We start from the raw sequence: 25,345 nt of genomic DNA, 5'->3' as shown, positions 1-25,345 counted from the left end.
CAACATTCCTGTGTTCCAATGGTACATTGTGTTAGCTAATCCAAGTTTGAATATCTGGAACAAAAGCATTTGTGGGTTCGATTACAGGCTCAAAATGGCTAGAAACAAAGACCTTTCTTCTGAAACTCGTCAGTCTATTCTAGTTCTGAGAAATGAAGAAATTGTGAGAATTTGCCAAGAAACTGAAGATCTCGTACAATGCTGTGTACTACTACTCCCTTCAACGAACAGTGCAAACGGGCCCTAACCAGAATAGAAAGATGAGTGGGAGGCCCTGGTGCACAACTGAGCAAGAGGACAAGTACATTAGAGTGTCTATTTTGAGAAACAAATGCCTCACAAGTCCTCAACTGGCAGCTTCATTAAACAGTACCCTAAAACAACGTCAATAGTGGAGAAGACTCTGGAATGCTGGCCTTCCAGGCAGAGTTCCTCTGTCCAGTGTCTGTGTTCTTTTGCCCATTGTAACCTTTTAAGTTATTGTCCAGTCTGAGATATGGCTGTTTCTTTGCAACTCTGCCTAGAAGGCCAGCATCTCGGAGTCACCTCTTCACTGTTGATGTTGAGACTGGTGTTTTTCGGGTACTGTTTAACCTGCCAGTTGAGGACTTATAAGGCATCTGTTTCTCAAACTAGTACACATCGTTGTACGAGAACTTCAGTTCTTGGCAATTTCTGGCATGGAATAGCCTTCATTTCTCAGAACAAGAACAGACTGATGAGTTTCAAAAGAAAGTGTTTTGTTTCTGGCCATTTGAACCTGTAATTCAACCCCCAAATGCTGATTCTCCAGATACTCAACTAGTCTAAAGAAGGCCAGTTTTATTGCTTCTTTAATAAGCAGAACAACAGTTTTCAACTGTGCTGACATAATTGCAAAGGGTTTTCGAAAATCAATTAGCCTTTTAAAATGTTAAACTTGGATTAGCTAACACAACGTGCCATTGGAATACAGGAGTGATGGTTGCTGATAATGGGCCTCTATACGCCTATGTAGATATTAATTTAAAGATCAGCCGTTTCCAGTTACAATAGTCATTGACAACATTCACAATTTCTACACTGTATTTCTGATCAATTTGATGTTATTTTAATTGACATAAAATGGGTTTTTCTTTCAAAAACAAGGACATTTCTATGTGACCCCAAACTTTTGAATATATATAATCTGGTAGCCTAAGCCAGCTAGTTATGTTAAACACTTCTGCAATCATTATTGAGATCTGATATTTTATAATACATCATGCAATGGGCATTGCTCATCTAACGTTAGCTACTCCATACAGTCAATTTGGCTTGCTTGCTAACGTTACGTGTGCAATCAGATTTCAGCTCAAAAGATAATATCTGCTAGCTAGCTAGCCTTGACCAAGATTAGCCATGCAGCTCACAACAAACTGTAGCTGATAAAATTGCCTTGCTAAGAAAAAGTTAGCTAGCTAGCACGCCAGACAGACACTTTGCTTTTCGACCATCCAGAGCAAAGGAATTTAACATTAGCTAATATTACAGACCTTACCTTATGTATTAATTCAGTACATTCCCCCCACTCTCCTTGCGAATGTCTTCTTGTCATTATAATATGAATTTCCACTGACTGAACAATACTGATAGGTTCTAAATTAACAGAGTCAATAACTCATGGATTCTTAATCAAGCTCAAACCAAATGTATTCACCCACTGGCTCATACAGTTGCATAAGACAAAGAACATATTAACACAGGCACTTGTATTTAACCCTTTCTCCTATATTGAGCCCCTCCTTGCACATCTGAGCAGCCAATTCGCCTCTGTTGCTATCCGGAAGATTAGTGATATGTGTTCTTCCTCACTTCATCTAACCTGACCTCTGCCTAAATTCCTCACTCCTCCCCAACTCAAGACTGTCATGTTGACTTGGAGCAGACTTGTATCTCTACTCCTCCCATAGGATCCCTGATGGTTAACAATAACATATCCTGACAGAATGTAAATTTTATACATTCCCCTCTCTCCTTTTGTGACATGAATAAGTACATTTCATATTTTCACATTTGTAAGTCAGAACCCATCAATAGGGTGTCAAGTTACTTTTCAGTGTGTTCCCAAAAAGAAAAAATGGACATCCACATAAGCAGCACTTTGTGTGCGTACACAGGTGCACCTAGTTAAAACAGCAATATCATTGCTTGCTAGCACAACTGAACCTGTGCGCAATTCAAAAGAAAACGCCATGCTTGTTAAAACTTCTTAAGGCTAGGGGGCAGTATTCGGAAGTTTGGATGACTGAGGTGCCCAAAGTAAACTGCCTGTTACTCAGGCCCAGATGCTAGGATATGCATATGCATGGTAGTATTGGATAGAAAACACTCTAAAGTTTCTAAAACTGTTAAAATAATGTCTGTGAGTGTAACATAACTGATTTGTCAGGCGAAGCCCTGAGGACAATCCATCCAGAAAAGCATTGGATGGATTGGACATGCCAATGCTTTTCTATGGGAAAGCCTAATTATCAGGACCCAGATTGCAGATCCTATGGCTTCCACTAGATGTCAACAGTCTTTAGAATTTGTTCAATGTTTTTTTTGGAAAAATGAAGAAGTTTTCGTATTCTTTCTAAGTGTCACTCAGGAGGACTCTAGTGTTTTGGTGTGCGTGAATGAGAGCGCGCTCCTCGTTGTTTTTCTCTATTGAAAAGACTTTATTCCGTCTTAAATTTGATTGATTATTTACATATTAGGGTACCTGAGGTTGTATTAGAAAAGTTGTTTGAAAAGTTTGGACCCAGTTTACAGGTAATTGATTGGATCCTTTGTAGGCATTTTGGGCGAGTTGGAACGGGTGTATTTCTGAATCAAATGCGCCAAATAAATGGACATTTTGGGGATATAAAGAAGAACTTTATCAAACAAAACAACTGTTCATTGTGTAACTGGAAACTTTGGGAATGCAAAAAGATGAAGATCTTCAAAGGTAAGCAGTTTATTTTATCGCTATTTCTGACTTCCGTGATGCATCTGCTTGGTTGGAAAATGTTTTTAATGCTTTGTATGCGGGGCGCTGTCCTCAGATGATCGCATGGTATGCTTTCGCTGTAAAGCATTTTTGAAATCTGACAAAGCGGCTGCATTAACAAGAAGTTAAGCTTTTAAATGATGTAAGACACTTGTATCTTCATGAATGTTTAATATTACGAATTTAGTATTTTTGAAATCGAACCCGGTAACGGGATTCTAGCCGTAAGGGATCCCTAAGAGATTGGTTAGAGCTAACACTATAAATTACCTAACTGTATAAATGAGACTGTTTTCAACACATCAACTGTTTTTAGACAATTTATTTTTAACCAAGTAAGACAAATAAATGTTCATTTGGCTCCCGAGTGGCGCAGCAGTCTAAGTCACTGCAGCTCAGTGCTAGAGGCATCACTACAGACCTTGTTTTAATTCCAGGCTGTATCACAAACGGCCGTGATGGGAGTCCCATAGGGTGGTGCACAATTGCCCCAGTGCCGTTAGGGTTTGGGGGGTACGTTGTCATTGTAAATATTGTAAATTGTAAAAATTTACATTTCTTCTTAACTGATCTTGTCTAGGTAAATAAAAATCAAATGAGAGAAGGAACAACCAAAACATTGTGCAAAAAAGGTATCCTGTCATCAACAGACTGTCCAGTTAAATAGAGATAACATGTTTATAATCAAGTTGACATGTTTATAATAAGGTTTGTAGTCTAACGGTTACAGTCACCCCCTTTGAAACTGAAGGTACTGGGTTTGCCTCTCAGAGGATACATTTTGACCATTCTCTTTAGTGTATAGTTTTGACACAGAATGCTTAATTGCATTTATTAGGTGGCTCTTAAAATAGCCTTTGGGTTTGTGGAGTTGCAGGCAAGTGAGAGTGGTGGTGTGTACTACTGCGTGCGTCTTGCTGGAACGGAGGAGAGACCAGCTCTCAGATTATCAAGGAAGAAAGAGGTCGTTGCCCTCATCCATGAGATGCACGCCATACAGCACCGCCCAGGGACACTTATGGCAGATTGTGGGCATGGTCCTGCAAGCTGGCCCATGTGGAAATGACAAAATTCAAAAGCATGCAGTACACATGGTACATCGCACACTATAAATATTTAAAATGTATGTTCTAATCCAAGTCTGTGAGTACTCTCACATGTTTTCTTATTTATACGGCCATTTACAAATGAGGACATGTGTGCTCTTTTACTGGAGATGGACAGGTGTGTACAGTACATCATTACTTAGGACATTTGTAGCTGAAGTTTTTAGAGCACCTGTCTATATTCATATTTGTTAATATGACTATTTTTCTTAAGTGTTTTGAACTTGTTTCTCAGCAGTTTGTCATTTGTTGTAGTGTTTATATAAGGAGTTATCAAAATTGCTCTTGACGATCCATAGCATTGTGCAGGCTTTTCTGTTCAAGCTCAGTGCTACCACACCTGATTCTACTACTCAACTGTTCATCAAGACCTCAGCTGTTCATCAAGGCCATGAATAGTAGAATCAGGTGTGATAGAACTGGGCTTGAACAAAAAAGCCTGTATAAACCCGTAGCTTGTCAAAATCAATTGTGGCCATCCATGAATTTTATTTACAAAGTTGAGTATATCTGATTAATGTACATTTGGTTGTAAATGTTATGTTTAGTGATAATTCACTTTTGTTTACAGGTAATGTCATTCTAGGCTTTTCTTCAGTAAACTACAATGTACATTTTCATGTAAATAGTTAATGGTTACATGTTTATTGTTTGTGTATTCTCCAGGAGCTTGATCGTGTGTCTTGAGAGATCAAGAACATTTTCCCAGTTTACTCAATATTGGCTTAATGAGTTTTAAAAAATGTAGCTTCCCTCTGTAAGATCATATGTCAATATTAAATAAATACTAACAACTACATTATTTCTGTTGCCATTTGATATTATTGTTTACCTTTATTTAACTTTTATTTTTGAGTTTCAGACCAATGATATTTTCACTTAAAACAAAAAAGATTGTTTTGAATTCTCTGTCCATTTTCTCAATTCTCTGTACATTCTCTGGTTCTCAGTCCGTTCTCTGTCCATTCTCTGGTTCTCTGTACATTCTCTGGTTCTCAGTCCGTTCTCTGTCCATTCTCTGATTCTCTGGTTCTCAGTCCGTTCTCTGTCCATTCTCTGATTCTCAGTCCGTTCTCTGTCCATTCTCTGATTCTCAGTCCGTTCTCTGATTCTCAGTCCGTTCTCTGGTTCTCAATCCGTTCTCTGTCCATTCTCTGATTCTCAGTCCGTTCTCTGGTTCTCAGTCCGTTCTCTGTCCATTCTCTGATTCTCAGTCCGTTCTCTGTCCATTCTCTGATTCTCAGTCCGTTCTCTGGTTCTCAATCCGTTCTCTGTCCATTCTCTGAGTTCTCAGTCCGTTCTCTGTCCATTCTGTGATTCTCTGTTCATTATAAATAACATCCGAGGATATCCTGGAGCTAATATTTTAGATGAAGAGTCTTATTTACCTGTTCTGATCAATCAATCAAAATGATTCAGGTTGTTTATGATATGATGAGATGATTGGTGGGTGATTGGTTTGTCCATATTTGGGAGATGTTATTCTAGTGTCCGGTTAAATTTGAATGTCTATTTTGCAGATAATATATTATAATATGATATTTGTACTTCTTGTTGGCAGTTGATGTCAATTTCAAGGAATTTACCCTGTTGTATTATGTTGACGCATTGCTAAGTCTACCTTTATGTTCCCATTTGTCTGCAACAGGTGTTCACAGAGACTAGAGGGCGGGGTGGAGTACTGTGCAAACAGACTATGTACACATCCTATTCTCTCTATCATCATCATACCATACTGCTTCCTCTGGACAGGAAATGACAACCTTAAATGTGCATGTCACAAAGATGATGTATCTGAGTGTCTGATTTCCTTCTCTACTCTCTCTTTCTTTAGGTTTTGCTCTGTCACTTATTTAATAAAATACCTGATAACAGTAAAAAAATAAGTCAGGACATAGTATAGTTTAGTGTGTTCCCATGTCTCAACTGTCACAAACAAAGAATGTCATATAGGTGTTTATGTACAACAATACATGAAACAGAACAAAACAATGATTTATTATCTGTTTCTTCTCTGAAAACATGAGACCCCCCCTCACAAACACACACACACACACACACACACACACACACACACACACACACACACACACACACACACACACACACACACACACACACACACACACATACAGATGTAGGATCTTAACTTTGAGGCAGTTTGCTACAGCAGAAAAATAATCCTGCAGCAACAGGAAATTTTAGTTATTATCTGGATTATGATTAATGCACATTTTTATAGTGGTTTATACATTTTTCGTAATGGAAACTAATGTATTAATTTCAGAAGCTTTTTTAAACTGCATTGCAGGAAAGTTATCCTGCAACAGGGTGATTAGATTAAGATCCTACATCTGTACACACACACAGACACACTGTCAGTATATAATCAATAGCTACAGTGGGGCAAAAAAGTATTTAATTAGCCACGAATTGTGCAAGTTCTCCCACTTAAAAAAATGAGAGAGGCCTGTAATTTTCATCATAGGTACACGTCAACTATGACAGACAAAATGAGGGAAAAAATCCAGAAAATCACATTGTATGATTTTTAATGAATTATTTTGCAAATTATGGTGGAAAATAAGTATTTAGTCAATAACAAAAGTTTATCTCAATACTTTGTTATATACCCTTTGTTGGCAATTACAGAGGTCAAACGTTTTCTGTAAGTCTTCACAAGGTTTTCACACACTGTTGCTGGTATTTTGGCCCATTCCTCCATGCAGATCTCCTCTAGAGCAGTGATGTTTTGGGGCTGTTGCTGGGTCAACACGGATTTTCAACTCCCTCCAAAGATTTTCTATGGGGTTGAGATCTGGAGACTGGCTAGGCCACTCCAGGACCTTGAAATGCTTCTTACGAAGCCACTCCTTTGTTGCCCGGGCGGTGTGTTTGGGATCATTGTCATGCTGAAAGACCCAGCCACGATTCATCTTCAATGCCCTTGATGATGGTAGGCTTTGTTACTTTGGTCCCAGCTCTCTGCAGGTCATTCACTAGGTCCCCCTGTGTGGTTCTGGGATTTTTGCTCACCGTTCTTGTGATCATTTTGACCCCACGGGGTGAGATCTTGTGTGGAGCCCCAGATCGAGGGAGATTATCAGTGGTCTTGTATGTCTTCCATTTCCTAATAATTGCTCCCACAGTTGATTTCTTCAAACCAAGCTGCTTACCTATTGCAGATTCAGTCTTCACAGCCTGGTGCAGGTCTACAATTTTGTTTCTGGTGTCCTTTGACAGCTCTTTGGTCTTGGCCATAGTGGAGTTTGGAGTGTGACAGTTTGAGTTTGTGGACAGGTGTCTTTTATACTGATAACAAGTTCAAACGGGTGCCATTAATACAGGTAACGAGTGGAGGACAGAGGAGCCTCTTAAAGAATGAATTTACAGGTCTGTGAGAGCCAGAAATCTTGCTTGTTTGTAGGTGACCAAATACTTATTTTCCACCATAATTTGCAAGTAAATTCATTTAAAATCCTACAATGTGATTTTCTGGATTTTTTTTCTCATTTTGTCTGTCATAATTGAAGTGTACCTATGATGAAACTGACAGGCCTCTCTCATCTTTTTAAGTGGAAGATCTTGCACAATTGGTGGCTGACTAAATACTTTTTTGCCCCACTGTATATAGTAAGTAAATAACCCATATTAGTCCATCCCTGTGTTGTGGAAGGTTTGATATGTGTGTGGGGGGGGGGGGCATTAATTCAGGCTGGTCTTTTCCACCCACCCACCACTTGCCCAGCCCCAGTACATCACTCTGACGCATACAGGGTCTTCCTTTGCCTCTCCGCATAAATATGTGACATTACTCCCAGAGGAAGCCACAGAATGCCACTGACTAGCATCGATCCAACCACCAGAGATATTACACCCATGCCTCGCTTCACCCCAAGATATATTGTTCCCATCAGTGCTACCATTTAATGCCAGGGAGCAGAGTCTGAAATGTCACTGGGCACCTAATTGGGAAGAAAGAGGAAGCAGTGTATATCAGTCACGGCCTGTGATCAGATTAATACCAGTGGGAGGAGAGTCGTGACGGGAGGTAAAGAACAAGATCTGTCACACAGAATTCAACTAAAGTTGCTACATGGCGATTTTCCATTGACAATTTACCCTGGTGTTTAACCCAAAATACCTTCATTTTTCCATCTACGCAGAACGGCACCCATGTCTCGCTGGGCCATGGTTACGTTTGACGTGCCCTGACTTGGGGCAAAGCCCAGACCCTGGGACCCCTTCAGTTTGCATTGACATAACAATGGCTAACTTTGAAATTGAACACCACACAAAGCAAATGTCTTTCATAATGCAGAGGTTGATTCTACTCGCCCCAAGTCCTTTGTGTCACACTCCTGATGGAAACACAACTAGACTAGAGCTAAAACACTGGTGTCCAAATGGTGTGGGGGTATGTCTCATTGGAAAAACCCAATCAGTATAGAGACTAGTGTCCCCTATGCTTTTGTTTGTCCAACTACAGTGCAGATGCAACCTCTCATCTCGCTCTCGTTCTCTCTTGCTCACTTCAATAACATTTAGTTCAAAGAGATTTTTTGGAATGGGAAACATATGTTTACATTTCCAAAGCAAGTGAAATATACAATAAACAAAAGTAAAATAAACAAAAATGAACAGCAAACATTACAGTCACAAAAGTTTCAAAGGAAAAGTGACATTTCAAATGTGATATTATGGCTATGTACAGTGTTGTAACGATGTGCAACTAGTTAAAACACCAGTCTCAACGTCAACAGTGAAGAGGTCGACTCCGGGATGCTGGCCTTATAGAAAGAGTTCCTCTGTCCAGTGTCTGTGGTCTTTTGCCCATAATCTTTTATTTTTATTGGCCAGTCTGAGATATGGCTGTTTCTTTGCAACTCTGCCTAGAAGGCCAGCATCCCGGAGTCGCCTCTTCACTGTTGACGTTGAGACTGGTGTTTTGCAGGTACTAGTTAGTAAAGCTGTCAGTAGAGGACTTGTGAGGCGTCTGTTTCTCAAACTCTCTAATGTACTTGTCCTCTTGCTTAGTTGTGCACCGGGGCCTCTCACTCCTCTTTCTATTCTGGTTAGGGCCAGTTTGCGCTGTTCTGTGAAGGGAGAAGTACACAGCGTTGTACGAGATCTTCAGTGTCTTGGCAATTTCTCGCATGGAATAGCCTACATTTCTCAGAAGAAGAATAAACTGACGAGTTTCATTAGAAAGTGCTTTGTTTTTGGCCATTTTGTGCCTGTATTCGAACCCACAAATGCTGATGCTCCAGATACTCAACTAGTCCAAAGAAGGACAGTTTATTGCTTCTTTTAATCAGGACAACAGTTTTCAGCTGTGCAAACATAATTGCAACAGGGTTTTCTATTGATCTATTAGCCTTTTAAAATGATAAACTTGGATTAGCTAACACAATGTGCCATTGTAACACAGGTGTGCTGGTTACTGATAATGGGCCTATGTCCATATTCCATAAAAAAATCTGCCGTTTCCAGCTACATTAGTCATTTACAACATTCACAATGTCGACACTGTATTTCTGATCAATTTGATGTTATTTTAATGGACAGCAAATGTGCTTTTCTTTAAAAAGCAAGGACCCCAAACTTTTGAACGGTAGTGTACCTGTGGTGCCAATGTTTAGGCCAAGTTATGTACCGTTTTTTGTGTGCTCTAGGGCAACGGTATCTAGATGGAATTTGTGTTTGTGGTCCTGGCAACTGGACCTTTTTTGAACACCAGGTCTGACAGAATCTGTGCAAAAGATCCAGGTGTGGGACCTCCAAGCATTGCAGAGCTGGCTACAATTTCAATTTCATCCCCCTGAAAATGTAGAACAAATATTACAACAATTGTTATGGCTATACTCAAATATGCTGGTTGATAAAATACCTATATTTATGGGAAAGATGTTTGAAAAGGGTATTTTGTTCTTAAATTATATTGTAAATTGGAATGGTAGAGTTATGTATTTCATGGAATTGTACAGGAAGGTCTGCTCAATTCAAGAGTACAAACAATTGATTACAGCATTACCCCAAAAATAGAGGAGGCAGGTGGCAGCGGGAAGAGGTAGGGAACTGGTCTGTCTGCCCAATATAAAGGATCAAAACTGTCAGAGGAATAAAATAGCATAAATAGGAAGTTCCACATAATAGAAACAGGTTAAGGGTTTACATTTCCCTCAACTTGTTAAAAGCAAACAACCTTCAATCATTACTCATTGTCCCTATCTACAGGGGGAAATGGGGACTCATCCAGAGTTGGCAGCTCATTAGTTTCACCATCCTCTGGAGGAGCAGAAAACATGATTGCTGCTGAAATCTTATCAGCCAGAGAGGCACAGATCTCCTTACAGCATGTTAATAACTTTTCACAGGGACGAGAGAGAGAACACGTTATAACAGTTTCACACCAACCTTGCTAAGAATTAGATTTGGTGCAAGATTAGCCCAAGCTACAATCTAGTGGCTTTCCTCACCTTTTAGGGCACAGCTCTGTCTCTCGAAGCCTTTCCAAATCATAATTATAACTATTGATAAATTATCCAACCCAAATGTTGAATGACAGTCCTTAGTGCTTCACGTTGTTTCTATCACTTTAATTTAAGACCCTCAACTTAGCACACATTGATACTAGCAGAATGTACATTTACATTTCACGTATTTTTCTAGCATCTTATCTTTTCCCATCAGGAGCCCCATTTGTAGTATTGACAGATTGTATCTCAATACATTCTTGTCTAAATTATAGTACATTTTGCAGTGTGCAGACCTCCACAATCAATCTGATACCCCAAATAAACAATTTTGGATAAGCCTAAATAAATTACGGGCATGGCTGACCACAACCCTCCATCCCCGGCACTCATCCTTCCTGGTGTTCTTCTTCAGATATTGTTTCAGTTCGTCCTTTTTAATGGCACATGTTCAAATTGGATGGCCCTTGATAATGTCTCTCACCTGAGCCACCAATGTCCTTTACAGTCCATTCTGTCTTTGTCAATTTCACCTACCAGTACACCAACAGCATGAGAAAAATGTGGATGGGATCACTCTCCATGCTCACTCCACATGGACCCATGTCACACTCTTGAGAGAAAAAGCATGAGAGAAAAAGCAGTTGATAACTTCGACTGGATGCTGTGTACAGGTTGCTGTCTCGGACTCAGGTCTCATGGTAGAAGTGGTGAAGGACCCTATTGAATGCCATGTTTGCCATTATTTCATCCAGTTAGAGGGGGTGTTGAGGTTCACACTGTTTTTGGCCAAATGATCTTCCAGATACCATCTGTGGTCACCTTTGCCAAAGCCTCGATAGAGGATAGACCAGAACAATAGTAGTTTAGGGTATTTCTAATTCACTGCATGACAAATTATTATGACTACCTGATTCAGGAAATCCAGACTTCTAAACAACAACAAAACTTCTTCATATAAAAGTAGAGTTGGAGGAACCTTCAAAAACTGAAGTAACTGTCATTCGTTACCAACATCTCTTTTTTCCTTTTACAGGCAAACGTGAAGAAAATGTTTGCTTATTTACCAAAGGGCCCCAGGGGACCAGTAATTCCCCCTGTGGACACATGACTCACATCGTGATTCATGCGTCCAAAAAAACCAACAACACTGCCTGTTAAATCTAAAATAAACAGATTGCAATAAATCTCTATAAATAATTGTATCCCGTAAGCGCTCTCTCTATCTGTCCTTCTCGTGGTCCGAATCACACAGAGGACTATTGATAAATTATAAACTTCTTAATTATTTGTGTTTGCATAGCACATTAAAAAAAACAATGTCTCCTGTCTTTCTAGTGAGTGTGATTAGAACTCACCAGGAAATCAGAAGAGAGGTCAGAGGTCAGTCAGCCCTATTAAGTGAGTGTTTTTTTCCTCTACCTCAGACATTATTTAAAGATATTTAAAGAACATTTTGAGTATCAGGTTTACGTTGGGTTTTCCAATTAATTTCTTCTAATCAAGTGTGTGCAACCACAACTCTAACAATAAAAAGAAGAATGTTAACCACTAACAAGTATTCATTAACAGGTGGGTTGTGTGTGGGTGCCGGCATGTGTGTAGCAACAATCGTAGGGTAAACACAAACAAAATGGCCACAAACAAAACAGCTGGATCCAGGTACTTTTAACTGCTCTCCCAAGGCACCTGCCTCAGGAAGCCTTTCAAAAGGGAGAGATGCATAATAATTGATAAATATATTTTTTTAACATGGTAGCGGACATTCTATCAGTCCTGGAAGAAAGAAAATAAACTTGTATTTAGTTTTCACTATGCTACATTTTATTCAGTCCTAAACATTCTTAATCATTAATTGAGTTAACTGCATGTTGGGCAGGAAGCCTTAATAAACGCATGCGTATACAGAATTATACTTCAGACAGACACATCAGATGATATTGTGTCCCGTAAAGCTGAATTGGGCACCTTCTAAAGCAAACAACTCTCTTGTAATCTTAATATTTTTAACCTGTTGCATTGACATACAATTCTGTACAAACTGTCACAAATTTCCCCACTGTGTCTCTCACAGCCTGTTTGAGGTCAGTGTGTACTGGCAGCTATGTAGTGTTCCATAGGAAGCTCACTTTAAATCACAAACAACAGATTACTTAAACACAAGAGCAGTGGACCAGGCCTTGAAGAGTGAGCAGCCTCTAATTTATTATCAGTCCCAATGCTCAATCTTCATCAAATTACTAAAATATTGTATTATTAGATTGCTATCTGAAAGCCAATTACCATTCACTTTGTTACTTTCACTAGTCTCCACAATATCTTTCCTTCAACTAATATTCCCTTCTTATACACACGGATCACTCTCAAACTGTCACGACTCCCCCCGAATGGCTCCCCTGCCTGTTCGGGTGGTGCTCTGCGGTCATCGTCACCAGCCTACTAGCTGCCACCGATCCCTTTTTCCTTTCGGTTAGTTTTGTCTCATTAGTTACACCTGTTCCTAGTTTGTGTGTTCTTGGTTTGCTTCCCTATTTAGCGTGTGGAACCCCTTTGTTGTGCAGGATTATTTTGGTGTTCACGTGTTACCCGTTGGTTTGGGTTGGTCAGTGTTTTGTGCCCTGTATGTTTGGGCATTTACTTTTGGTACCGGAATAAAGTGCATCTTTCCCCTGGAACTCTCTGCTCTCTGCGCCTGATTCCTATCTACACATCTTGTCAGCCATGACACAAACAACATTCTGCTTTCCCCCCTAACGCAAGGTGTAAAACAAAACATAACAAACATGATAACGTTCTCCATATTGGAAGGCATTGTTTTCATTTCAGTATACCTTCATAAAATTACTCTATATTTTTATTACTAATATCTGTTGGATATTCACTTTCTGCTTCAATATTTTTTTTAAGTCTATTATTTTAAGATTCATACGCAATACGCATTTATTAGTTATATTTAACAGGGTGTGGGGTTCATTTCAAAATGCCAGGGTGGAGGAAATCTTCTAAGCATTCATCAGCTCTATTGGTTAGAGGAAAGTCAAGTCCAGTACAATGCTTTAACCTTATCATACCTCATATTATCCATAAAGGGACCACTCTGAACATTATCTTTTATACCACTTTACGTAAGTCTACGTGTGGGTGTGCATGTTGTATATTATTTTTTTTTTCTATTGTTACTTCATCAGATCGTCATAATAACCCATTACACTCAAAATTATGTTACTTTAACTGTGGAACCCCTCGACAACATTCTTCTGAAAAGGCAGCTCGCGAAATTCAATTTTTTTTTTAAATATGTAACTTTCACACATTTTTATTTTTTATTTTTTTTATTTCACCTTTATTTAACCAGGTAGGCTAGTTGAGGACAAGTTCTCATTTGCAACTGCGACCTGGCCAAGATAAAGCATAGCAGTGTGAACAGACAACACAGAGTTACACATGGAATAAACAATTAACAAGTCAATAACACAGTAGAAAAAAGGGGAGTCTATATACAATGTGTGCAAAAGGCATGAGGAGATAGGCGAATAATTACAATTTTGCAGATTAACACTGGAGTGATAAATTATCAGATGGTCATGTACAGGTAGAGATATTGGTGTGCAAAAGAGCAGAAAAGTAAATAAATAAAAACAGTGTGGGGATGAGGTAGGTGAAAATGGGTGGGCTATTTACCAATATACTATGTACAGCTGCAGCGATCGGTTAGCTGCTCAGGTAGCTGATGTTTGAAGTTGGTGAGGGAGATGAAAGTCTCCAACTTCAGCGATTTTTGCAATTCGTTCCAGTCACAGGCAGCAGAGTACTGGAACGAAAGGCGGCCAAATGAGGTGTAGACTTTAGGGATGATCAGTGAGATACACCTGCTGGAGCGCGTGCTACGGATGGGTGTTGCCATCGTGACCAGTGAACTGAGATAAGGCGGAGCTTTACCTAGCATGGACTTGTAGATGACCTGGAGCCAGTGGGTCTGGCGAAGAAATTATGTAGCGAGGGCCAGCCGACTAGAGCATACAAGTCGCAGTGGTGGGTGGTATAAGGTGCTTTAGTGACAAAACGGATGGCACTGTGATAAACTGCATCCAGTTTGCTGAGTAGAGTGTTGGAAGCAATTTTGTAGAAAGACATCGCCGAAGTCGAGGATCGGTAGGATAGTCAGTTTTACTAGGGTAAGCTTGGCGGCGTGAGTGAAGGAGGCTTTGTTGCGGAATAGAAAGCCGACTCTTGATTTGATTTTCGATTGGAGATGTTTGATATGAGTCTGGAAGGAGAGTTTGCAGTCTAGCCAGACACCTAGGTACTTATAGATGTCCACATATTCAAGGTCGGAACCATCCAGGGTGGTGATGCTAGTCGGGCATGCGGGTGCAGGCAGCGATCGGTTGAAAAGCATGCATTTGGTTTTACTAGCGTTTAAGAGCAGTTGGAGGCCACGGAAGGAGTGTTGTATGGCATTGAAGCTTGTTTGGAGGTTAGATAGTACAGTGTCCAATGACGGGCCGAAAGTATATAGAATGGTGTCGTCTGCGTAGAGGTGGATCAGGGAATCGCCCGCAGCAAGAGCACATCATTGATATACACAGAGAAAAGAGTCAGCCCGAGAATTGAACCCTGTGGCACCCCCATAGAGACTGCTAGAGGACCGGACAGCATGCCCTCCGATTTGACACACTGAACTCTGTCTGCAAAGTAATTGGTGAACCAGGCAAGGCAGTCATCCGAAAAACCGAGGCTACTGAGTCTGCCGATAAGAATATGGTGATTGACAGAGTCGAAAGCCTTGGCAAGGTCGATGAAGACGGCTGCACAGTACTGTCTTTTATTGATGGCGGTTATGATATCGTTTAGTCCCTTGAGTGTGGCTGTCCAATACAGCAAATGAAAGATAAACATCTTGTTAATCTACCCGTCGTGTCCGATTTCAAAAAATGCTTTACAGCTGAAGCACAACATATGATTATGTTAGGTCAGAGTCAAGTCACAAAAACACACACAGCCATTTTCCAGCCAAAGAAAAAAACTTGAATAGTTCTGTTACAGTCCGTAGAAACAAGTCAAATGATGTATGCAATCAATCTTTAAGATGTTTTTAACATAAACCATCAAAAACCGGAGAATTTCATTATCTGAAGAAAAGCATTGGAATGAGAGCAAACTCTGTAGGGAGCGCGTGTCATGAGACCGAGGCTCTCTGCCAGACCACTCACTCATAGAGCTATTATGAGCCTCTCCTTTATAGTAGAATCCTCAAACCAGTTTCTAAAGATGTTTGACATCTAGTGGAAGCCCTAGGAAGTGCAACCTCATCCATATCTCAATGTGTACAGGCCAAGCTTTGAAAAACTACAAACCTCAGATGTCCCACTTCCTGGTTGGACTTTTCTCAGGTTTTCGCCTGCCATATGAGTTCTGTTATACTCACAGACATCATTCAAACAGTTTTAGAAACATCAGAGTGTTTTCTATCCAATACTAATACTAATATGCATATATTAGCATCTGGGACAGAGTAGGAGGCAGTTCAGTCTGGGCACGCTATTCATCTAAAAGTGAAAATGCTGCCCCCTATCCCAAAAAGGTTAACTCTAACCCATTATAAATTTGTGTTACATCACAAATTCCTCTTTTAGACTAGTGTTATATTCATACAGGGGTTTAGACAATTACACTAGTTCTAGTTAACAGCAAATTCTGAAATAGAACGAGACATGTTATCCTCTGAGACATGTTACCTTATGAGATTCCTGAGACGTTATCCTCTACCTGTAGATCCAACGGCAGTATTGGACAGACCTCTAGATAACGTTACAGATCAGGTCACACAGAACTGGAAAACAGCTCACACAGAACTGGTTTCCCTTACTTTAATAGGAGTATAGAATATTTTGCTTACATTACATTGTAATGATTATTATTGCACAAGTGATAAGAGGATGGAATGTAATGGGAATTTTCATGTCTGTGCTTTTCTCATAACTAATTTCTGTGTTCTATTCATGTGCTGTTCTATAAACCAATTTCAGTGTTCATGCAAGTGACTGTTGTAACGAAAACCTCACTATCAGTAGCTGCAATTTGGCAGTACACCCAGACCTTGTTATGAGAATGAAAGATATCTCTGTTTCAAGGTATCAGCTTAGAGAGAAGAAGCCTCGTGAGGTATTGGTCTGTCGAATGTTATGGACCAGTATTGGTCGGTCACATGAATGATACCAAACGGTAATGATTAAATAATTATGCTAAATCATGCAAATATAACTTATCTATGTGTAGCCGTATATAAGACAACTGCTGGGACTAAACAAGCAGAGCTCCTGATTGACGTGTGTACTATGATGCATTGAGTTGGTTGGAACCTCTCTAGCATGATTGATTCTGCCTGCGGAGCTTTCCAGTGGGGTCTGCGAGAGAAATTGAGAGAAATTCCCAAATTCCCATCTCACCAAAAGACGAGAAGACCCGCCCAGAACAGACCCTTACTGTGAGCTGCCCAGGAGGAGACACATCATCTGCGAACAATTGAGGGATGGCAACTGATTTCCGTAAGTCAATTTAAATGAATCTGTATGAAAAGAAAAACAATTATAAAAAAAGGAAATCAAGGCTAGTAACTCATAAAAAGGTCACATAGTTCATAGTCACTCGTTTTATGAGAAGACTAGAGCGAGGGCGTAATGGTACCATGGAAAGCCCCGCTGACAGCTGTCTGTAAGCATTTAGAAGAAATGTCTATGTGGTCTGCAATCACTAAAAAATAACACGTGGTATTTTTGAATACGGGGTGTTATTTATATGCTTAGCAAGTAACGACAAGTGATAATCGTTGACGATGCACATGGGGCAACGAAGAGATTACCGAGTGTGTTTGTTTGGGAATAGTACTAAGTGAATGTGGATGTGAAGGTTGTGTGATTGTGAGATAAGGGATGAGAAAGATTGAAATTTGGATAATAAATGGATTGAAATGATTACTATTAACAGTGAAATATGGATAATAAGCTGATTAAAATGTGGATAATAAGTGGATTGAAATTGAGCTATAAATTACTGAGTGAATGAGAGCTGTCAGGGGACTAGCTCATGATTGAAAGAGGTGAATGAATGCCGCAACCAGTTCTGTGAGCTGAGTTTGTCGATCTGTAACATTATCTAGGCTTCTGTCCAACACCGCCGTTGGATCTACAGGTAGAGGATAACATGTCTCAGAAATCTCATATGTACAGTTGAAGTCGGATGTTTACATACACCTTAGCCAAATACATTTAACCTATTTAATCCCATCGGTCACAATAGTGACCATAAAAAACTGTTCAGTTATAAGGCTCTAAGAATTTTACTGAATGATACATCAATGCATTTCCATCAAATATTGAAATAGTAAAGAGTCTCAATGAAATATGTGCAGTGTCACATGTTTATTGTAAATTGTATTGATATATGCATTTGCAATTACTCAACGTTGTTCAGTGTGGTCATAGAATGTGTAAACATGTTGACGGCAACAATAGTGACCGGCGGGATAACACACTGCATCTAGATATACACATAGATATACACATACATAGTTCTTGTTTTACCTAACTTTCTACTCTGTTCTTTCTTTTAGTTTCACTTTGAGTCAAGTTCTGGATATGGTGGATTTAGGTGACTGCCCAGACAAGGCATGCAACATTGCAGTTATCCCTCAAAATGAGAAAGATGCTGTCCTGAGTGAATGTTATAGCGATGGGTCAGATATGGACTATGGACAGGCCATGTGCCAGCCAGGCTGTCAAATGCATATGCTGAACCTATGCAAACAGATCATGACAGGAACAACGTTATCAGTGATGATGACCTACCCCTCACCCCCCCATCCACCGTCTTCCCCACCCCCTCCATTGTTGATAATGAAGAACCAAGGGCCTCTACTCGCCAGAGGGTCTAGTCAGAAGAGCCAAGGGCCTCTACAAGCCACCGATGTGATTCCAAAACACATAGTATACAGCCCAAATATGCAAAAGTTTGGCACGAAACCACTGAGCCACGGAAGGAGATCTTCACCTGCTGCTACTGTTGAAGATCAGGCAGGATATGACAAAGCTTCTCACTGGCCAATCAACACGATGCACCGGTTCCAGAGAAGTCGTCATTGTGACAAACGTACTACCTATGTATGTGAGAAATGCAAAGCGCCACTGCACATTGAGTGCTTCAAGATATACCATGGACAGTAGAAAAGGAGATAAGAGCGAATGAAAAAGGCCTGAAAAATACAATAAAATAAAAATAGAAAAGTTTATAAAGGGTGAGGAGAAGCAGTACAACGGACTCTAAGAAGAAAAGTATAGTTGACGAAAAAGACAATCAAAATAACTGAAATGTTTTTGGAAAAGAGGATCACTTGATTCAAGACATACAGCATGACAGTAGTTCTGACTGATCACAGTTCAAAATAGTGATGCACAAACTAATCTTGCACTTGGTTCTGAAGCCTACCTCTATGATATAAATATGTTTAAGCACTCATTGTGCAGTGGCGCTTTATATATATATATATATATATATATATATATATATATATATATATATATATATAATTGTATTTTGTTCAGTGTAGGCCTCTACAGGCTACCTCTATCCTAAATGTTACGTTTATGTTCAGTGGGAATGAATCACAGGACTGCTATACTGTTGTTAGTGAATGTTGCACTAAAATGTTACAATGAATATTGCACTAAAGTACAAGTTCAAATGTTACAATAAAGTTACAATATTAATGTTTCAATACATGTTGCACTAAAGTAACAATGTTGAAATACGTTGATGGTTGTTGTCTTTTTGTCTTTGCTCTCAGTATTCATATCGTGTTGTATAAGGGTTTTTGATGTGTAAAATAGTCACACTAGAATGTGACGGGCATTCTAGTAGCAATGCTGGGGACTGCTAGCGACAGAATTTTAAATGTGTTAATAACTGGGTTGGGATATATAAGAACTTTGATAACTGCATAGGTGAAATATGTTAATTCAGTATACGTAACATTATCCCACCGGTCACAATTGTGACCGACCATAAAACACACCTTTTCGCCTACTTTTCCATTATTATTTTTTTTTTTTAAGAATGATTGATTACTTCAAAGGGTTTCTAATGAGACTTGATTTGGATATTTTCATGTCTGGGAAAAATTTGGGATTAAATGGGTTAAACTCAGTTTTTCACAATTCCTGACATTTAACCCTAGTAATAATTCCCTGTTTTAGGTAAGTTAGAATCACCACTTCATTTTAAGAATGTGAAATGTCAGAATAATAGAAGAGAAAATATTTTATTTCTTTCATCACATTCCCAGTGGGTCAGAAGTTTACATACACTCAATTAGTATTTGGTAGCATTGCCTTTAAATTGTTTAACTTGGGTTAAACTGTTCTGGTAGCCTTCCACAAGCTTCCCACAATAAGTTGGGTGAATTTTGGCCCATTCCTCCTGACAGAGCTGGTGTAACTGAGTCAGGTTTGTAGGCCTCCTTGCTCGCACGTGCTTTTTCTGTTCTTTCCACACATTTTCTATGGGATTGAGGTCAGGGCTTTGTGATGGCCACTCCAATAACTTGACTTTGTTGTCCTTAAGCCATTTTTCCACAACTTTGGAAGTATGCTTGGGGTCAATGTCCATTTGGAAGACTCATTTGCGACCAAGCTTTAACTTCCTGACTGATGTCTTGAGATGTGGCTTCAATATATCCACATAATTTTCCTGCCTCACAATATAATCTATTTTGTGAAGTGCACCAGACCATCCTGCAGCAAAGCACTCCCACAACATGATGCTGCCACCTCCATGCTTCACTGTTGGGATGCTGTTCTTCGGCTTCCAAGCATCTCCCTTTTTCCTCCTAACATAACGATGGTCATTATTGCCAAACAGTTCTATTTATGTTTCATCAGAACAGAGGACATTTCTCTTTGTCCCCATGTGCAGTTGAAAACCGTAGTCTGGGTTTTTATGGCGGTTTTGGAGCAGTGGCTTCTTCCTTGCTGAGCGGCTTTTCAGGTTATTGTAATTGTCGATATTGTAACGCCGTTCGTCTGTTGAAAGAGAGTCGGACCAAAATGCGGCGTGGTGGTTACTCATGTTCTTTAATGAAAAATTAACGATACATGAAATAACTATATATACAAAACAACAAACAAAACACGAAAACCTATACAGCCTATCTTGTGACAACAAACACAGAGACAGGAACAATCACCCACAAAACACACAGTGAAACCTAGGCTACCTAAATATGGTTCCCAATCAGAGACAACGAGAATCACCTGACTCTGATTGAGAACCGCCTCAGGCAGCCAAGCCTATGCTAGACACCCCTACTCAGCCGCAATCCCAATGCCTACTAAGACTCCAATACGAAAACACCTAGGTCTAATAACCCTCACCAATGACCCCACTGGACTGAGGGGCAGCTCGGGACTGAGGTGGAAGCTCGGGACTGAGGAGAAGCTCGGGACTGAGGGGAAGCTTGGGACTGAGGGGAAGCTCGGCACTGAGGGGAAGCTCGGTACTGAGGGGAAGCTCGGTACTGAGGGGAAGCTCAGCACTGAGGGGAAGCTTGGCACTGAGGGGAAGCTCAGTACTGAGAGGAAGCCCATTACTGAGAGGAAGCCCAGTACTGAGAGGAAGCTCAGCACTGAGAGGAAGCTCAGGCAGGTAGTTGGCTCCGGCAGATCCTGGCTGGCTGGCGGATCTGGAAGAGTCTGGTTGACTGTCAGATCTGGAAGAGTCTGGTTGACTGGCAGATCTGGAAGAGTCTGGCTGACTGGCAGATCTGGAAGATCTGGAAGATCATGGCTGACTGGCAGATCTGGAAGATCATGGCTGACTGGCAGATCTGGAAGATCATGGCTGACTGGCAGATCTGGAAGATCATGGCAGACTGGCAGATCTGGAAGAGTCTGGCTGACCGGCAGTTCCTGGCTGACTGGCGGATCTAGCTGCTCTGGCTGCTCCATGCAGACTGGCTGCTCTGGCTGCTCTATGCAGACTGGCAGCTCTGGCTGCTCCATGCAAACTGACAGCTCAGGCTGCTCCATGTAGACTAGCAGCTCTATGCAGACTGGCAGCTCTGGCTGCTCCCTGCAGACTGACAGCTCAGGCTGCTCCATGCAGGCTGGCAGCTCAGGCTGCTCCATGCAGGCTGGCAGCTCAGGCTGCTCCATGCAGGCTGACAGCTCAGGCTGCTCCATGCAGGCTGGCAGCTCAGGCTGCTACATGCAGGCTGGAGACTTCAGCAGCGCTGTAGAGGAGGAAGGCTCTAGCAGCGCTGAACATGCGGGAGACTCCGGCAGCGCGTATCTGACAAGGCGGTAACACTTTATATTATGTTGCCCCTATTACTATCAGTATCAAAAAAGTTCACTGTATCATACCTTAAGGGTCTAGTGATGAAACCCTGGTAGTGTGGTTGAAAGTCTGGTAGTGTAGGTGAAAGCCTGGTAGTGTGGTTGAAAGCCTAGAGAGCCAATCCAGCTGACACTAAACTGATTGGAAGTAGAGGTAGTGGTACAGTGCCTGCCCAATAGATAACAAAAGTGCTCCAAAGATAGAAAGCAGCCAGGTTTCCATCTAATTAGCGACAGATTTTCATGTGAATATCCTCAAATCTGCATAAAACAATATGTGCATTTTCCCACCAGAGATGTGTTTTGATCAAATTGACTTGTTGCAGATAAAAGGCTTCGCATGATGACATAGTGTACATAAAAATACCCATGTACCGAATATAAAATACAAATTAAATGGGTTTCAATCGCATTTTAAACTCTATTGATGGTTTGCACACACAAAATAGAGCGTTATGTAGCGACTGTGCCCACTCTGGTATTGACACGTGCACTCTAGCCGACAGCGCAGCCCTTGTGCTGTTGTCTAGAGCCACGTATTGCCTACATTATGAGATTATTATGGACAAAAGAGAACGATCATTTTTATTGGTCAAACAGCAGCCAAGATGATTGTGTCACCAGAGTAAGACCCCCGAAATGTATTGGAAAGGAGCATCAAGCTCATCACCATGCACTTTCACCACCCTGTGAAGTTCATCACAATTAATTTAATCTGTAGCCTAACAAACTGCATGCATTCCCAGGAGTCATAGTGGGAGGACTACACAACATGTCATCACATTTTGCGAATAAAAGCATTTCCACCGATATTTCTGGCATAATTAACTTTACCAACACAAAAAGATTCCACCTAATCTTGTGTATTTTGTTTTATCGACATTTGGAAAGTTTACCGAAAGTGTTTCTGTTTCCATCAGGCCTGTCATTACATTTTTTATCCAACCTGTACTTTACTTGCATAAAAAGGTTGGAAGGAAAACTGGTTAGTGTCTCAGTCACCTTCATCCCCTGGGCTATTTTAGGACTCGCCAGTGGGGATCGAAACAGTACCAAATTGTCATATTTGAGTAAGAGTAAAGATACCTTCATAGAAAATTACTCAAGTAAAAGTTACAGAGTAAAATACCACTTGAGTAAAAGTCTAAGAGTATTTCATTTTAAATATATTTAAGTATCAAAAGTAAATGTAATTGATAGTATACTTAAGTATCAAAAGTACAAGTATAAATCATTTTTAAAAATCCTTATATTAAGCAAACCAGAAGGCACAATTTGTTAAAAAGATAGCTAGAAACACACTCCAACAACTCAGACATAATTTACAAATTAAGCATTTGTGTTTATTGAGTCCGCCAGATCAGATGCAGTAGGTATGACCAAGGATGTTCTCTTGATAAGTACATGAATTGGACCATTTTCCTGTCCTGCTAAGCATTCAAAATGTAACAAGTACTTTTGGGTGTCAGGGAAACAAACTCAGTAAAGTAATGTGATTATGTTTAGTTACTTTTAGATTACTTTCCTCTTAATTAAGAGGCATTAGAAGAAGACAAAAAGGTATGTTACCAATTGAACAACATCTATTGCAGGATAAATCAATGTTAACGTTTACATAGCTGGCCATATATGGATGTTCAATTTTACTTTATGGGTTGGTTAAGTAGGTTTCTTCTAACCCATCACTTTCTACTACATATAATACGATTAAATTATAAATTTACATTAAAAACCACAGTCAGTCTATTCCAGTCATTCCAATAAATCTTATACCCCTTGATCTTCAAGAATACGACTTTGAAATATAGAAGTATATATTAACCAAATTGTTTTACCTGAGCATAACCCAAAAATGAAGGACTTATTAGCCAACCCTACTTTGTTGTTTATGATTTTGTTGTCATGGAGGACTGATTGGGCTCATTGCTTCGAGTTCAAAAATAAATGCTGGGCTCACTTTTGAAAAGTGCTATTTACATGTGAAAAATGTATGCCATATGCTGCATTTTCTATAGGCCTATTGTTAACCTTTTTGTTGGTGACACTTTTATATCTTGATAATATGCAGCTGTTTAAAGGGCAAATCCAATAACAAAATGGACACCCTGCCTCTGTTTTGGTAAAAGTCTGAGGGATGGGCCTGGAGAAATGTAACCACTCTCAGATTAATAGACAGAGCTACGGATGCATGGGCTGACCATCAATGATATCAAAATTATTATTTTAACCATGTTATGAAGCTATAGAGTGTTTGTTTACATTTACAATGTTTACAAACATTGGAGAAAAACAAGTTTATATTTTGGGTTCTGTGACAGTTGAACCAAGCTCATGAGGCATTTATAAGTTATATTCTTCAAGAAGCAATGGATATATATATATATATATATATTGTATAAGTCCAAAAATGTATGTAGCAACTACAAAATGCCCCTTTAAGTCTATCAAAAGTGTGCGAGTTTGAGCATGTGTCCATTATGTTACACCCTGATCAGTTTCGCCTTGTTATTGTCTCCTCCCCCTCCAGGTGTCGCTTGTTATTCCTGGTGTATATATGCCTGTGTTTCCTGTCTCTCTGTGCCAGTTCGTCTTGTATGTTTCAAGTCAACCAGTGTGGTTTTCCCATGCTCCTACCTTTTTCCTATTCTCTTTTACTAGTCCTCCTGGTTTTGACCATTGCCTGTTTTCTGGACTCTGTACCCACCTGCCTGACCATTCTGCCTGCCCTGACCTCGAGCCTGCCTGCCACACTGTACCTCCTGGACTCTGAACTGGTATGGACCTTTTGTCTGTCCACAACCATTCTTTTGGCTACCCCTTTTGGAAGTAGTAAATATCAAAGACTCAAACCATCTGCCTCCTGTGTCTGCATCTGGGTCTGGGTGCCCTTATACATTAGGCCTATGGATTTATTTATTTTATCAGCATGAATTACATTGAGTAATAAAAGCCCCACTTTTATTCCATAGGCTGGGATCCACACTATGCAGCTGTTGCAAGAGCGCATTTTTTCACTGGCTGTCCACTGGTTTCAAAAACAATGATTGATAGGCAGCTTAAACTTCTTGAATTCAACCATTATTGGGTTCAAATACACATTTATATATGTGAACAGCCATCCTCAACAACCACAATCCGTAAGGCACAAATAGCTAAATGAGAGAGCAGCAGTGAGATTCACATCAATTCGCTATCTACAAGACCCTGCTAGGTAAAGTCCCCCCTTATCTCAGCTCGCTGGTCACCATAGCATCTCCCACCTGTAGCACAAGCTCCAGCAGGTATATCTCTCTAGTCACCCCCAAAACCAGTTCTTTCTTTGGCCGCCTCTCCTTCCAGTTCTCTGCTGCCAATGACTGGAACGAACTACAAAAATCT

The 25,345-nt window shown here is 40.2% G+C and overlaps 1 protein-coding gene across 1 annotated transcript in view; it reads left to right on the top strand.

The window, feature by feature from the left end:
- uchl5 (ubiquitin carboxyl-terminal hydrolase L5) overlaps positions 1-25,345 on the top strand; it is a 1,000,928-nt gene that overhangs the window by 860,290 nt on the left and 115,293 nt on the right. The gene's annotated exons all lie outside the window — the stretch shown is intronic.

The sequence above is a fragment of the Oncorhynchus keta genome, chromosome 1 (genome assembly GCF_023373465.1).
Source record: "Oncorhynchus keta strain PuntledgeMale-10-30-2019 chromosome 1, Oket_V2, whole genome shotgun sequence".
Taxonomy (NCBI): domain Eukaryota; kingdom Metazoa; phylum Chordata; class Actinopteri; order Salmoniformes; family Salmonidae; genus Oncorhynchus; species Oncorhynchus keta.
Note: the sequence above shows the minus strand (reverse complement) of the source record. Positions and strands in the feature narration are given on the sequence as shown.